Source organism: Alligator mississippiensis, chromosome 3 (genome assembly GCF_030867095.1).
Source record: "Alligator mississippiensis isolate rAllMis1 chromosome 3, rAllMis1, whole genome shotgun sequence".
NCBI classification, from domain to species: domain Eukaryota; kingdom Metazoa; phylum Chordata; order Crocodylia; family Alligatoridae; genus Alligator; species Alligator mississippiensis.
This window is the reverse complement of record NC_081826.1, coordinates 246981479-246996848: the sequence shown is the minus strand read 5'-3', so window position 1 is coordinate 246996848 and position 15370 is coordinate 246981479. Positions and strand designations below refer to the sequence as shown.

Below are 15370 nucleotides of genomic sequence, written 5' to 3'. Positions count from 1 at the left end.
GTTGCTACGGGTCTACTTATTATTTATTCTCCAAGTCACTGGATAGTTTGGGAAGCTTTCCATTACAAAAAGGCAGTGCTACATGATTTTAATTACAGAATCTTCCTCTTGTTTCTGTCTCTAGAATAGGAAAAAATATACTCAAGATCAGGGAAACTAAACCGGATATCGGGGAGCATGCAAACTGAAGAGATGTAATACCAACCAAATGACCTCAGTCTGCTTTCAGACAAGGACAGCTGTCACAAGAAAAATTGGCATGTTATAGAATGCCACAAACAGCCTGAAGCATAAACTCAGCATTGCCCTCAATTTGGGATAATATGTCCAAATTAAAAAATCAGACCGTGTGTCCATTAAAAGACCCTTGCCTATTCAAAAGGTTATTTTATAGAAGCAAAGCTGTATTCTGTATTTGAATTGACCCCTTAATCAGAATGAGACAGAGGAAAACCTCTTATATCAGCTGTAGTCCTTAAACCTGGGAGTAGCCAACCTGTGGCATGTGGCAGACTGAGGAGAGGACAGGTTGACCATGGTTCTGCTCTGCCTCCTGGTCTGAGAACACAAGGCAGGAGGCAAAAAGCAGAACAGAAGTTTGGGTGGAGTAAAAGGGATCAGAATGGCAATGATAGGCCATGTTCACATGTAGTATGGACATTTGGTTCTGCAGGGACAACTAGCAGCGGCGCACCTTGGGAACACCCATGCCATGCACGCTGTAGCAAGTTATTCCAGGGGTAGTAGGGGAGGCTGGGGACAGAACTGGGCTGCAGCAGTGGTGATCCTGCCATGAGGGACCTGGCTGGCAGCAGCAGCATGGTTCCAGGAGGCCCAGCTCTGCTTTTTTCTCAGCAGGTTTTTTATTTTTTGAGCCCTGAATATCCAGGGGTAAAAAAAAAAAAACCCTCCACTCTGCTCCCTTTCACCGTGGAGAACAGTGGAATGTGAGTTATATGATGATGCAGACACATCTGTGGCACCACATACCACCTGGTCATGTTCATCTGGACACAGACATAGTCGGTTCACAGCTAATTTGTGGCACAACTGCCATTGTCTTCCACTGTTTTAATGCTTTACTAAACTATTAGGAGTTCATATAGTGCACCAGATCTTTCTTGGTCAACTGAAGATTACTGTATAGTAGTATGATTACAACTGGGGGAAACCATTTAGCAAAAAAAAGGAATCAGAACTCTTGGTATCTGATTCCTTTTTCCTGCAGGAATCCAATTGCTTTTGCCTGTAGACGAACACGGCTACAAACCTGTACCTTTTTAGCAAACAATACATTTGCTTCAAATAGTTTCATGGGCTGCTTGTACATGCCATGGGGATTTAATTCTGTTTAGTTCTCCCTAAATTGAAATGCTGGGCTTTTAAAAACACTGCTTCAATTTAGGGAGAATTAAACCGAACTAAACCCCCATGGCATGTGCACAAGGGTTGGGGGTTTAACACTTACATGGCTCTTCAGTGGGGCGGGGGGGGGGGGGGGGCATGGAGCGGGAGCTGTCAGTGGGCTGAGTGGTTCCTGAGCTGTGGTGGTGGGGGGGCTCCCAGGCATCACCCACCCCCTGGCACCTGGCCTGGGCAATCTCGGGGGGCAACACAGTTGTGGAGGGAAGCACCGCCGCCTCTGTAGCTACAGAGGGAAGCACTGGGACCCCTCACAGCGCAGGCTGGCAGGCAGGATCCGGGGAGGAAAAAAAAAAAAGATCAGGCTCACCGCTTTTTTATTTCTTTTTTTCAGTAAAGCCTGCCTGCACAGACTGCTGCCAGGTCCCACAGCCCCTGAGCTGCCAAGCCCAAAGCATGTTGGCTTCCAGTGCCCTGTGCACTGTTGCACTTTGTTAGGTAGCAAACTAAAACACCTCAGAGGTGTTTTATCTTGCTACATACCAAATACATTTAAAGTGAAATATACCACCAAGTGTGCAAACAGCAACGCCATTAAAGTGTTGCAAAAGGGCATTTTAAGATGTTTTAAAGGCCAATTTTGTGGCGTGTACAAAGGCCCATGGGGTTTCCAAAATAGTTTAGCCCATCTTGAAACTCAGGTTTCCATTGAGCTAAATTTGACAAATAGTTTCTGCCATAAAATAGGGAAGAAAATTTAAAAGAAAATAAAAAGGAATAAACATTTCAAAACACTAATGTTTTGGACATTTAATATTTCCAAATTTCAATATTTCCTATATTTTTTCAATGTTTCATGTTGAAATTTATTTTTTGTTAGATAGTTAACCTAAATAACAACAACAACAAAAGAATAGCTTGGGCAAAAGTTTGTTTTGCTTTTCAAAAAGCTGGGGGGGGGGACGGGACAGTACTTGGTGGTGGAGAACAGGAACTGATTTTTCTCCCGCCCCCCATTCTTTCCCACAGTTCAGCCTGATAACCAAGTCATAGTATTTCCTAGATATTGATGTGATAAGTAACTGAAAAATAGAATGGATAACTTTATTAACCTTATACATGGACAAGAGAGGACACTGTGTTTCTCCTGGTATGTTGATATCTGTTCCTGACACAGTCATTTTCTTGTCATAAAAAAATATTAACACATACTCTACATCTACCCCTAAAAAATCTTTTCCTGGAATTTTGTGGAAAAAATAAGTGATTCAATTTATATTCAGTTAATTCCCCAATATAGGATGAGTTATTCTACCTCTTCCCTGAATTCTGAGATCATTCACTCACATTGGTAGATTTGTTTCTTAGTCGATATAACTGAAGGATGCCTTCTTCAATCTCTCTGGTTTTGTCATTATCCTAGAAGTGAAGGAGCCACAGAAAACTATATCTAAGAGAGCGGTGTTGAGGAATTTTTTTAGGTTTTTAAATCATAACCTATAATAGTTGCAACCTTGAAGTTTCAGAAACTCTAGAGACACTTTAATGAAATCAGTAAGAGCTAGGAGTTGGAAAGTGTTTAGCAAAGCCTCAGAATAAAGCAGGTAAACAGGAAATAGAATGGAGGAGATTAGTTTATAGATGACTCAATCTTACATCCAGATTGAGTAAATTCTATGACCATTAATGACAATTATAAACTTTTCTTAAAGCAAATCTTTTCTTTTCAAATCTTCAAAATTTCTTTTGTGTATATTAGCCATAAATAATTTGAAACAGTACTTTAAGAACAATAATTTTAGGCCTTTTGGTATGTAATGTGGGGGCAGAGGGCAATGGGGTCTACACTGAAAAGCCCACATAAAACCTATGGAGAACTGCAACCTTTGCTTGTCTTTCTTCAGCATCCAGGACATATAGGTTTATTGTCTCCTTGGTCTTCTTTCTCTATTATATTTTATGTGTATTGCTTGCTGTCCCTGCAATCAGGTGTAAATTCAAGGGGTGCGGTGGTGAGATCTCAGCCTCTTCCACTATGTAGAGGCTCCAGCTCTCTATGGTCCCAGACGTCTGGAGAGTTCATGAGGAGAATTGGGGCAAGGCATGGCTGGAGACTCTGGGTCTTCATGGGGACACCTGGTGTTGCTGATATGGAACAGATGCAGGAAGGGGAATGCTCTCAGCAACCTGTACATCCACTCCCTGCAGGCCCTGGCTGGAGTGGAGCAGAAGCAGTCCTAGGACTCCCTCTGCAGAATTAGCAGGGTTTGCATTTTGGGCAACCCCTTCTGGGGGAGGAAGTGGATGGAAGAGGTGCAACTGAGCACTGGAGGGGAGAGAGTGTTGAGGAAGTAGGGAGCATTACTTGCTTTGGAGACGAAACAAATCCCTGCTGCTGTCACTATAGTGGTTTGCTCACCCTGGTTGGTTGCTGTGGAAATAGGGGTTGGCAATGGCAATGAGGTATTTGCAGCCATCCTACAGCACTGGTGGGACCTGCCACACACCCCTTTGCAAATTCCTAGGTCTGCTTGCAACCTAGGAAGAAAGTATGTTCATTCCTTCTGTTCACTCAGGCCTCATTCCATGCAAGAATTTTTGGTTGTGCTGAAGGGTTTCTAGGCAAATAAGAGAGAGATGCTTGTATGCTTTCTATATAATCAAGAAACAATTCAAATCTAGTTGGGTTTAAAAGTGTGAAGATCATTTACTAGGTCCTATAATACCAATCATCTTAACAGGTGTTACAAAAATGAAATGTTCCAAATCTAAGTAAAACATTTGATTTTTTTTTCAGTACTTTTTTCCCTACTCACAACTGTCAAGACAATTCAGAGCAGCATACTTCTGTATGCATACTTCTTCTAGTGATACCAGTTCTGTAAGAAACTATTATAAGTCTGTGGCAGGAATTCTGTTTATATATAAAAAAAATAAAATTCTAAGTTGTTTCTTGTGTTATTTAAAGGATTTTTACAAACAAATAAAAATCCTCACTATATGACTTTGGTAATAATGATCATGTCATGACACTAACAACAGTTGAATCAATACTCTTATAATTTTATTAGTGACAAAGAAATTCATATTTTGTAATGCTAACTATTACCAGGTGGCCAGGATTCCAACCAGGGCTCCTGTGTCTCATTCTTGAGTTTAAATGGATTATAATCCCAAACACTTAGAGTGGACACTTGAGTTATATATCCACTAAATGAAGTGGATGGAAAAACTATGGTGGTTTTACCAATAAAACGAACAAGGTCAGTTTCCTGGACCATATTATCAGTGACTTAATAAGAACAAGGGAACTGTTTGAAAAAGGTGGAATATTTATCATGGCATAGATTCATAGATACAGGGTTGGAAGGAACCTTGGAGTTCTTCTAGTCTGACCCCCTGCCCTGGGCATGAGAGAAAACTGGGCTCAAATGACCCCAGCTAGGTAAACATCAAGCCTCCTCTTAAAGACTCCCAAGGTAGGAGCCAGCATTACTTCCCTTGGAAGTTGGTTCCAGATCCTAGCTGCCCTGACTGTGAAGTAGTGCCTTCTAATGTCTAGTCTGAACCTATTCTCTAACAATTTATGGCTGTTATTCCTTGTTACTCTGGGAGGTGCTTGGGGGAACAAGGTCTCTCCCATTCCCCACTGGTCCCCCCCTAGTAAGTTTATAGAATGCTACCAGGTCCCCTCTCAGCCTTCTCTTACAAAGGCTGAACAGGATAAGGTCCCTGCATAAAAGGGTTTGTACAGAGGTTACACTTATCATGCATTAAGCACACAGAAAGCGTTCTAAAGATGTAACCAAACAGAAGTTTATGGCATATAGAATGCTTTCAAAATAGTAGATCCTGCTTGAAGTTAACCCTGGATGGATGTGGTATCACATTAATATGCTTTAGATTAGAACGCCTTATCAAATGTCTGTACTACATCCCTTCCTGAGTCAATATAGGTTGCATACTGCTGGCATGCCAGGGGTACCTCTGTGTGGCTTGTTAGCCTCTGCCAGTGCTCATCTGCTCTGGGCAAGCACCAACCCAGCCCTGGGATTTCACAGAGAGGAGACAAAAGCTCTGTCTCCTCTGCACATCTGGATGTGGGGGTTGGGAAATGGAGCCTCCCTGCTGTGTGGATCTCCCTCCCCCAGCTTGCTCACTGAGGTCTTGGTGTGTGGCTGGGCTGGGTCTGAGCAGCACAGAGGCTCCATTCCCCCAGCTACAACCAGGAGCTGCAGCTCAGGGCTGGGCCGCTTTGGAATGGAACTGTTGTCAGGGGGGTGGGGAGGAGCCCCTTTGCCTCATGGACCTAGCCTGGTTCCCTCCAAGACCCATGGCCACAAACTTGTGTGGGAAGGTGAAAAAATCTGTGTGACAGAGAGGTTCCATTTCCCTAACTGCTGCCAGGAGCTACTGCTCAGGGCTGCACTGCTTTTTGCTGTGCCAGAGACTGTGCTGCTGAGGCTGGAGAAAGAATAGGACCCCTCTGCCATGTGGATCCCCCCCATGTGGTGGGGGCAGGGCTGGGTCCACATGGTGTGGCAAAAAGTGGTGCAGTGAGGAGCTGCAGCTCCTGCCGACAGCTCTCTCATCCACATGAATCCATCCTCCAAGTTTGTGGGAATACTCATGGTGGGGGCTGGGCTGGGTCTGCACAGCAGTTTCCATTTCCTCAGCTGCAGCCAGGAGCTGCAGCTCAGGTCTGCATCACTTTTCACTGCATTGGGAACTCTGGCTAGTGCAGGGTGGAGCGGAGCCCCTTTGTCATGTGGACCTGGCCTGGCCCCCACCAAGACCCAAACCAGCAAGTGGGGTGGGGGAGGGGGGTTGGGATCTGCATGGCAGAGAGATTCATAGATTCATAGATGTTAGGGTCGGAAGGGACCTCAATAGACCATCGAGTCCGACCCCCTGCATAAGCAGGAAAGAGTGCTGGGTCTAGATGACCCCAGCTAGATACTCGTCTAACCTCCTCTTGAAGACCCCCAGGGTAGGGGAGAGCACCACCTCCCTTGGGAGCCCGTTCCAGACCTTGGCCACTCGAACTGTGAAGAAGTTCTTCCTAATGTCCAATCTAAATCTGCTCTCTGCTAGCTTGTGGCCATTGTTTCTTGTAACCCCCGGGGGTGCCTTGGTGAAGAAATACTCACCAATTCCCTTCTGTGCCCCCGTGATGAACTTATAGGCAGCCACAAGGTCGCCACTCAACCTTCTCTTGCGGAGGCTGAAAAGGTCCAGTTTCTCTAGTCTCTCCTCGTAGGGCTTGGTCTGCAGGCCCTTGACCATACGAGTTGCCCTTCTCTGGACCCTCTCCAGGTTATCCGCATCCTTCTTGAAGTGTGGCGCCCAGAATTGCACGCAGTACTCCAACTGTGGTCTGACCAGCGCCCGATAGAGGGGAAGTATCACCTCCTTGGACCTATTTGTCATGCATCTACTGATGCATGATAAAGTGCCATTGGCTTTTCTGATGGTTTCGTCACACTGCCGACTCATGTTCATCTTGGAGTCCACTAGGACTCCAAGATCCCTTTCCACCTCTGTGCCACCTAGCAGGTCATTCCCTAGGCTGTAGGTGTGCTGGACATTTTTCCTCCCTAGGTGCAGCACTTTGCATTTCTCCTTGTTGAACTGCATCCTGTTGTTTTCTGCCCACTTGTCCAACCTATCCAGGTCTGCCTGCAGCTTTTCCCTGCCCTTCGGCGTGTCCACTTCTCCCCATAGCTTTGTGTCATCTGCAAACTTGGACAGAGTACATTTGACTCCCTTGTCCAAGTCACTGATGAAGACATTAAAGAGTATCGGTCCAAGGACCGAGCCCTGTGGGACCCCACTGCCCACACCCTTCCAGGTCGAGACCGACCCATCCACCACGACTCTCTGGGTGCGACCCTGTAGCCAATTCGCCACCCACCGGACTGTGTAGTCGTCCACATCACAGCCTCTTAACTTGTTCACCAGTATGGGGTGGGATACCGTATCGAAGGCCTTCCTGAAGTCTAAGTATACGACATCCACCCCTCCTCCTGTGTCCAGGCGTTTCGTAACCTGGTCATAGAAAGAGACTAGATTGGTCAGGCACGATCTGCCTGCCACAAACCCATGCTGGTTTTCCCTCATCATAATTTGCCCTGCCGGGCTCTCACAAATGTGAGCCTTGATATTTTTTTCAAAGACTTTACCATTGAAAAGGTTCCATTCCTCCCCTCTAGCCACAGTTCCCAGCATAGCAAAAAGAGGCACAGGCCTGAGCTGGGGGCGGATCCATGTGGCAGAGAGGCTCCATTTTTTCCCCCCATCACTAGCCATACTTTTTGGTGCAAAGAAAAATGGCACAGCCCTCTGGTTGCACGTCTGGGAACAAAGTTTCTGTGCTGTACAGACCTAGCCTGGCTCCCACCAAGTCCCATGCCTGCAAGCTTGGGGATGGGAGGTCTACATGGCAGTGAGGCTCCCTTCCATTCCCCAGGCCCTGCAGCTGCTGGTGCTGATAGCAGCCAGCTTGTTGGGGGCGGGGGGAAGGGGGCGGGGCAGGGCTGGAGAGAGGGGCCTGCTGGCCAACCAGGGGTGTTCAGGTGCTTGGCTGAGTTCAGCTGGGCTCAGCATTCTCTTGCAACTTCCTGGGAGGTGTGCAGGTGTGCTCCCAGCCTGCTGGCCTCAGCCTCGGCAGGCAGGCAGGCAGGCAGGCAGGCAGGCAGGCAGGCAGGCTCCCCCCCCCCCCCCCCCGCCAAACAGCACATGTGTGTTCTGTTCAGTTCTGACTTAATCTAGAGTGCCTTGAGTAAAGCACCATACTTAGAACACTTCTGCCTTGAGCTTATTGAATGTTTGTGTGCGGGCCGGGTCAGGCCCCGGGCCCTTTTCATCGCTCTGCACGCGGGCTGTGGCTGGCAGCCTGGGCAGGCCGGGTTGGAGAGGGCGGGCGCCGAGCTAGAATTAGGCACAGACACGTAACAGTTGATTTTAAGATTGTTTACTTACACCGAGATGGTCGCGGTGCAGGCTGGAGACTTGCTTGAGTTGCGGTTACAACAGAAAACACGAACACACGTGGAGTTTGCTAGGCTCCACGCAGACAGAACTCCGGATGTCCAGGACAAGCGCGCATAAACTCGTCAATACGTCTTATAGAAGGCTCCGTTCGAAGACGGGAAGAGGTGGGCGGTGGATCTGAGCAACACACAGGGTTTCTATTACCCTGCCGCGCACAGCCAGAGTCCCCACGAGATGGATGCGGAGTCCTCTTCGGCTTGGGCGGAAACTGCTCAAGCCTCTTATACGGCTAGCAGGCTAATCGCTAGCCGCCATGTGTGAATAATTTAGCACTAGCCAATTGCGGGGCATGAATTTGCATACGACGAGCGGGAACTCTTTGCACCGTGCATTTCTGTGTTGCAAAGACAATGCACCCTGCAAAGACCGCTGCAAAGTGGCGGGAACTCTCCTTTGCACGCAGGTTCTCTGTGCAGCAGAACTCCTCCGTGCAATGAAGCTGTAAACCCACGGGGATAATTCTTAGTGCTGAAACGCACACAAAATATCAGACCTTTGGGTCATGACAGTTTGTTCAGCCAAAGATTGCTTTTTCATTTAATTCTCTGAGGGCATGACAAATACCTAGTGTTATCGTCCTGATTTGTAAATGTCTTTCTGCTTTAGTAATGGAGTGACAGGCACGCAAAGGCTCCTCTTGTCACAAATGGGTATTGTAAGAAGTAGACATTGTACTGGTATTCTCCAGTGTCCATCCACAGAATGTGCCTTTGCACTTGACATGCTGAAACCAAGTAGCAGTTCAAGCAAATTGTGTAGATGCTCATAATATAATCCCATGTGCTCTGCTAAACTCCACTAGTGATTCTGGATATAGTGGTACATTTCTGATGAATTTGACTATACTCATGAACAGGCTTATATTAAGATATAGTCACATGTCTATATGGTACCAGTTCCCAGGTGCCTGTTATAAGCAACTTTTGGTATTTTTTATTTTGTTTTAATCTAGCTGACAAGGTAGCGAAGCATAGCTTGAAAATGTTTCTTAATCAATATAGTCTGCTTGATTTGCAGATGCTTCCAAGGGACAAAGATGGTGAAAAGCCAATTATTTTCCTTTATTTTTAATTAATTATTTACATTATTGTTATCTTTCTGGGCATATCCAGCGTTTAGCTCAGATAGAAATTTATACTCTGGATCTTGAAACACTTCAGACCAGCAATGCTGATAGTTGAATAATTCTTTAATTAAGAAATTATTTTATCAAACAATTTTTTAACAGCAAGGTAGCACTTAGCACTAACTTTACCATATGATTATGGAAAAATCAAAGATTAGCAAATAACAAGCAATTCATTACCTCAACAAAGAACGGTGATTGGAACATTTCCCACAAGAGGAGAAATTGGCAGTATGCTAGGATGAACTTTAGATTGGGGACTTCAGGTGCAGTATAACACCATTGCTTTTGTTATTCACACCACTTAAAGGACTTTGACTACTATATTAAATCTTTTGATATGTGCCAGTACCAAACACAGCCATAACTTTGGAGGTAAATAAAGTTATATTTAAAACATTTAATTATTTATTACTTGTTACAGATTTCCCTTAATTAGGCTGAATTTCATTTCCCCCACACCTTTATCCTATTTTTACTTTGTATAGCATTGCATAATTAATTATATTCTTGCCCCTGGAATGTAAAAGTTCGGGCTTTGTATTTAATCTAGTATTTTATTTTTTTAGCAACAGATGTGTGGGACCAAAAAAGAAGAACATGACACTTGGAATACACCAGCTTTTGTTGTTTGAGAGGGAGAAGATTTAGGTCACCCAGATAGAGTGATGATTCTGGTGCTTTGCTGTGCTACAAATGATTGCATACTACGGGTATGTCCAGATGAGCGTGGCTGATGCGGTGAAAAGAGCCGGAGAATGCTGCTTCCGGAGCCATTGCCATATTAGGATGAAAGCTCCAGGACTGGAAAGTAAACAAAGAAAAGAAGAAAGTGAATTGACCCACTCTCTCAAGCTTGGAGACCGCATCTGGGTGTCTGTCACGAGGACTCAAGGCTTCAGGCACATGCAGGATAAAAAGTACACACTTATAGCAACAAAATAAAGAGAAAGTATATGATGGGTTTTGAAGATAAAAGTCTGCCCAAAAAAGATAAACAGATGAACAAGAGATAAAGAGACTTCGTTTTCTAATACCAAGTTCAGTCCAACCAAATTGATAGCAGTTACATAAGAACATTATATAGATAGAATTACAAAGTTGATATGACTGATGAGGCTAAATAAAAAAAAAAAAAAAAAAAAAAGGAAAGGATATAAATGGACAACTTCTGCCTAAAAGTAAAGAAAGTTTGTATAGAACGATAAAAGATAAAAATAAAGGCAAGTGTTAATCTGAATCAGACTGTGAATATATATATATATTTCACATATATATATATATATATCGGTGAGTGTGTGTGGATAGTCGAGAAGGCGAGCAAGGTATTCCTTTTATAATACCGGGACTCCTAATAGAGCCACAACCCCCTCCCTCCCCCCCGCCCCCGAAATATATATAATATAAAATAACCCTCCTGACTAGTAACATCATAAATTAGAACATATTATAACAACACCCAAGACATAACAGGCAGGAAAGTCGGGGTACCTATAGTTCTTTGGGAGATTATAAGAGGATATGAAGAGACATCCTAAGGACCACCATCACATGGTGGGGGAAAAAAAATGCATCTACAGACTTCATTTTAGGCCTTGTAAAGTACAAATGTATGCTCTTTTCAGTGTGAAATAGTGATAGATCATTAGAGTTTGGAGTTCATAGATAAATATATGCTATGCTTAACGCACATGACATTTCATACTAACGTAACTGAAGAGCTGCTGAAAGAACTAAGATTGAAACAAATGCTCTGACATCTTTGATCAGTGATACAGAGTAATATGGAAGCTCTTTTATACAGAACTACTCTTGTCACTTTTCATAAACTAATTTATTATTCTGGTGGTAAAAAGAAATGTTATACATCTCAGTTCCTCAGAGCAAATGTATGAATATCTAAGACTGCAAGTGATCAACATCTGTGGAATACTTCAGTCATGGGAGCCCTGTTCCTGCTCCTTCCTCCTACCCTACCCCATTTTGGCGAAGTGAAAAATTGAGCAATGGTGTGGTGCTGGTCTGGATACTGCAAGCAGATCAGAAAACCAGGATTATATTCTTGCCCATTCCAGTAATTTTATTTGTGACCTTAGCAAATTATTTATTCTCAAATATTTAGGAATGTCCAATAAATTAGGTGGCCATAACCTATCACAAGTTTGGGTCTCACAAACTGAGGCACCAAAATTATTGCTTTGGACAATGTTGGCTCTAGGATTTAATTTCTTAAATAAAAAAAAAAGTCAAAGATAGTACTATTTCCTTATGTATAGGCTGTTCTCAGATATAGGAGTATAAGGTGAACATTATTTGAAGTAATGCAGAAGCTGAACTAGAAAATCTGAGGCTGCATATTTTTTTGTCTCAGTTGTTGTATGTGTAACATATCTAATACTGGCCATCTCTGCAAAGTGTTTTTAGCTCCCCGGGGTAAAGGGATACAAACAATTGCAGCGCTATTTCACAATAAATATAAATTTGCAATGTGAGAACTAATTTTCAGAGAACCAAAGGTCATAGACAATGACCTTGTTCCTGTAAGTAGTGGCTGTCTCCATCTTCCAATAGAAAAAAAAAGTTTTAGTTAACCATACACTTCTCTCTACTTTCAGCAGCCACTGTGTGAGGAGGAAAATCAGTTTCACAGACTATTTTCTGTGTGTGTGCCTGTGTGTTTGTTTGCAAGGTGCCCGTTGTAGCGTAGCAGAATCTTTTCTTCGTTCTGTTCTTTTCCAGATGCAGAACGTTATTTTTAAATAAACATCAGACCCAAAACATGGTGAGAATTTCTGTAAATAATAACAACTGAAAACAAAACAAGGACAAATACAAAAAAAATTCTGTAAAAATACAATGCTACATTCACTTCTTTATTATATCATATAATGTGACATGGAAGTCTTTCTAGTTCTCCCAGTAATAGCAAAACAAAATTTGAGCAGTGATATTGTACACAAAAGACCCCCTGACACACTCTCTCTCCCCATTTATTTGAGTAAATAAAATTACTTCTTTTGTAATGTGAGAAGTTAGCCTTGGTACATATAATATTGGAGCTTGAAAAATTAATTCAGTTCAGTGAAAGTTTGTTAAAGCCTGACAGATTTTGTCTTAAAATTAAAAAGCAATCATTGAAAGCTCCTCTGGGTCTCCAGTATTTCATAATATATAATTTTATTGGAAAAAAATACTTTTGTGACATACATTTTCATATTGTGTTTCCTGTTATTTGATAGTTTTCCTCATGTACTTTAAAATTTGTCTTCTCCTTCAGTGCACTTACAGAAATGTAATGCACTTGCAGCTTTAGTTACAATAAGCTTCTGTGTTGTTCTATAATTTGGCAACTGCAAAACATGAGTGACTGCAGTTGGGATAGTGAAATAACTGATATGTTTAGTCTTTAAAGGTATAGATGATCCATTTCTAATTTAAACAGAAAAATTTGCTGTTGAATAAAATAGTATGAACTAAGATGCATCAGTGCTAGGCAAATACACCAAATGAATGAATGGAACTGCAGTAGCATAAGTGGGAAAGGATTTGTGTATCTAGTTTAGCTATTGAATGCAGTCTTCCTATGAGTCTATACTAGCACTTAGTAGTTCTAATTTTCCATTGTCTATAATTCTACTTTACAGTTCTCAGAGCATCTCTTTAATACAGACAGGGACATTTCAGAAGACTTTCAGGAGTCCAGTGAAATTGTAGGAAGAGTGATTTTGCTCATAATTTTATGGGAAATGCAACAGTGTTTTGGTGTTTCTAGAATTCTAGGGTACTCAGACATTTTGGAAAGTATGACCATTTATTTGCCTTTTAAGAATGTAGGGTTAGAACATGCTCTTCACTCTGCCAGAAGATTTGTAAATTCTTAATTTCTCTTTTTTTTAAAAAAAACCAATAAGACAAAACAAAAACATTACATCAGATTGGTGTGTTGGGCCATGATTACTCTCCTCCAACTCTGGAAAGATCCTGTAACAAAGGCTTGTCTATGAAACTAGATTATTAACCTTCTGCTCATCCTTTTCAACCTTTTATATCTGAGATGCTTAATTTGCACGTGCAAGAAATCCCCTTGATTTGTAGGTGCATTTCTACTCTATATTTGAAAACTTATCTTGAGGAGCTATCATTTTATAATAAAGCAAACCATTTTTTTAATTGATTTTTTTTTCTACCCCTGATTTCCTGGTTCTTTTAGGTTTGCTGTGTCTGAAATAATTAATCCCAGACCTTTTTTCCTCCTTGATTTAAAAAAAAAAAAAAAAATCTTTACAATTGTTAAATTTTCTGTTATTGGGACATATATATGCACTCTCTCTCATTAGCTAAGCTCATCAAAAGTAAATGTTATTATTTACTCTATAGATTAATGTCACAATTGCACATATAGGTGATAAATTGTTTTCTGCAGCATGGCAGGGAACTTTATGATTATCAGTGCTACTTTGCTTCTGGTAAACTCATTATTCCATAGTAAAGACTCGTAACTTAATTCTTTATCACAGTGACAATACAGACTTAGAGTAGACTCAGTAGGGCTTCTGTTTAGGTGTATTGCAATTATTCCCACTATAATTGTTTTATACTGTTCGTTTTAGAACAAGTATGCTGCTGATTTATTCACTGACAAGTTTTATAGGGCCTATCTTTGTCAGTGTTTAACCATTATAGCTCAACAAAATGGCAACAATAATTTTATAATGCCATAGCGTAACCCCTTCATACTTTTTTCAAAGTGAGTCAGTGAGACCCTTTTGAGCATGTTGGTGGAGAAATGGAGGTGGTTGGCAGAGGTGTGGGTGTATCACTGATGCCGAGGACATTGGAGACACGTAGGGGGTGCACGCAGGTGCACGTGCACCCCCTGAGTTTGGTGGTGCATCCCCTGTGAAAAGGCACTGCCGGTGTAGCTGCTTGCCACTCCCCCCTCGTTGCCAACACTGCTGGCAGCGTCTGCGGGCAGTCTGCAATCACCGCTGGCCACCACCAATGCCACCAGCGGTGTCTGTGGGTGGTCGCCAACTGCCAGTCAGCACTCACCGCTATAAATAAATAATATTATATATTATATATACACATTATATATAATATTTTTCTTAGTAAGTTTTTCACTGATTGCATGCTATCTGTTTGTTACTGTATTTATTATGGCAATAAAAATAATATGGACTCTTAAAAACTTAATTTTTATTCACAGTGACAAATGTAATGCCAGCTACCTCACACCACATGCTGCTGGTTTATAACAGCACCTTCTTAATGAGAAATTAAACAAAAACTACATATTGAATATGGTTTCTGTTTCACTTTACTGATTGTCGCAGGGCACCTCGGTGCTCCTGCTCCTAGAGAGGGGAAAGCTGCCAGGGAATGAGCCCTGGCAGGGCCTAATGAGCGCAGCTGCAGGTTGCCAGGGCAACTGATAAGAATCAGCTGGCCAGAAGGGGGCAGGGCCTGGCCTTCATAAAGCCCAGGGTTGAGGCCAGGCTGGCAGTTCTCTGCCAGCAACCGGAGAGGCAGGAGCTCCTGGAGTTAGGATGCAGAAAGAAGTCTAACAGCAAGTACCACTCGAGCAGAGTTAAGCCATGATGTTAAGTTATAGCCAGGCAGCTTTGGGTTGTGTTTGAGTTATAGCTGGGAGGCTTGAAGTTGTGTTTGTGATATTACACCGGTGGTTTGGGCGAGGCTGTAGGGGTTGGAGGAGGCCTCATAGGGACCCCATAGGGGCGGGGGCCCTAGCACCAGTGAGGGCGCAGCCTAGCACCAAGAGGGCGCATTATCTTCATAGGTACCCCAGTGGTATGGGGACCTCAGCGC

At 42.9% G+C, this 15370-nt stretch overlaps 1 long non-coding RNA gene across 1 annotated transcript in view; it reads left to right on the top strand.

Moving 5' to 3' along the window:
* Positions 1-14843, top strand: part of LOC132249593 (uncharacterized) — a 41990-nt gene extending 27147 nt beyond the window's left edge. The window contains exon 3 of the long non-coding RNA XR_009461100.1: positions 10111-14843. This is a non-coding gene — a long non-coding RNA (uncharacterized LOC132249593). The remainder of the gene's footprint in view (positions 1-10110) is intronic.
* Positions 14844-15370: the final 527 nt, after the last annotated feature.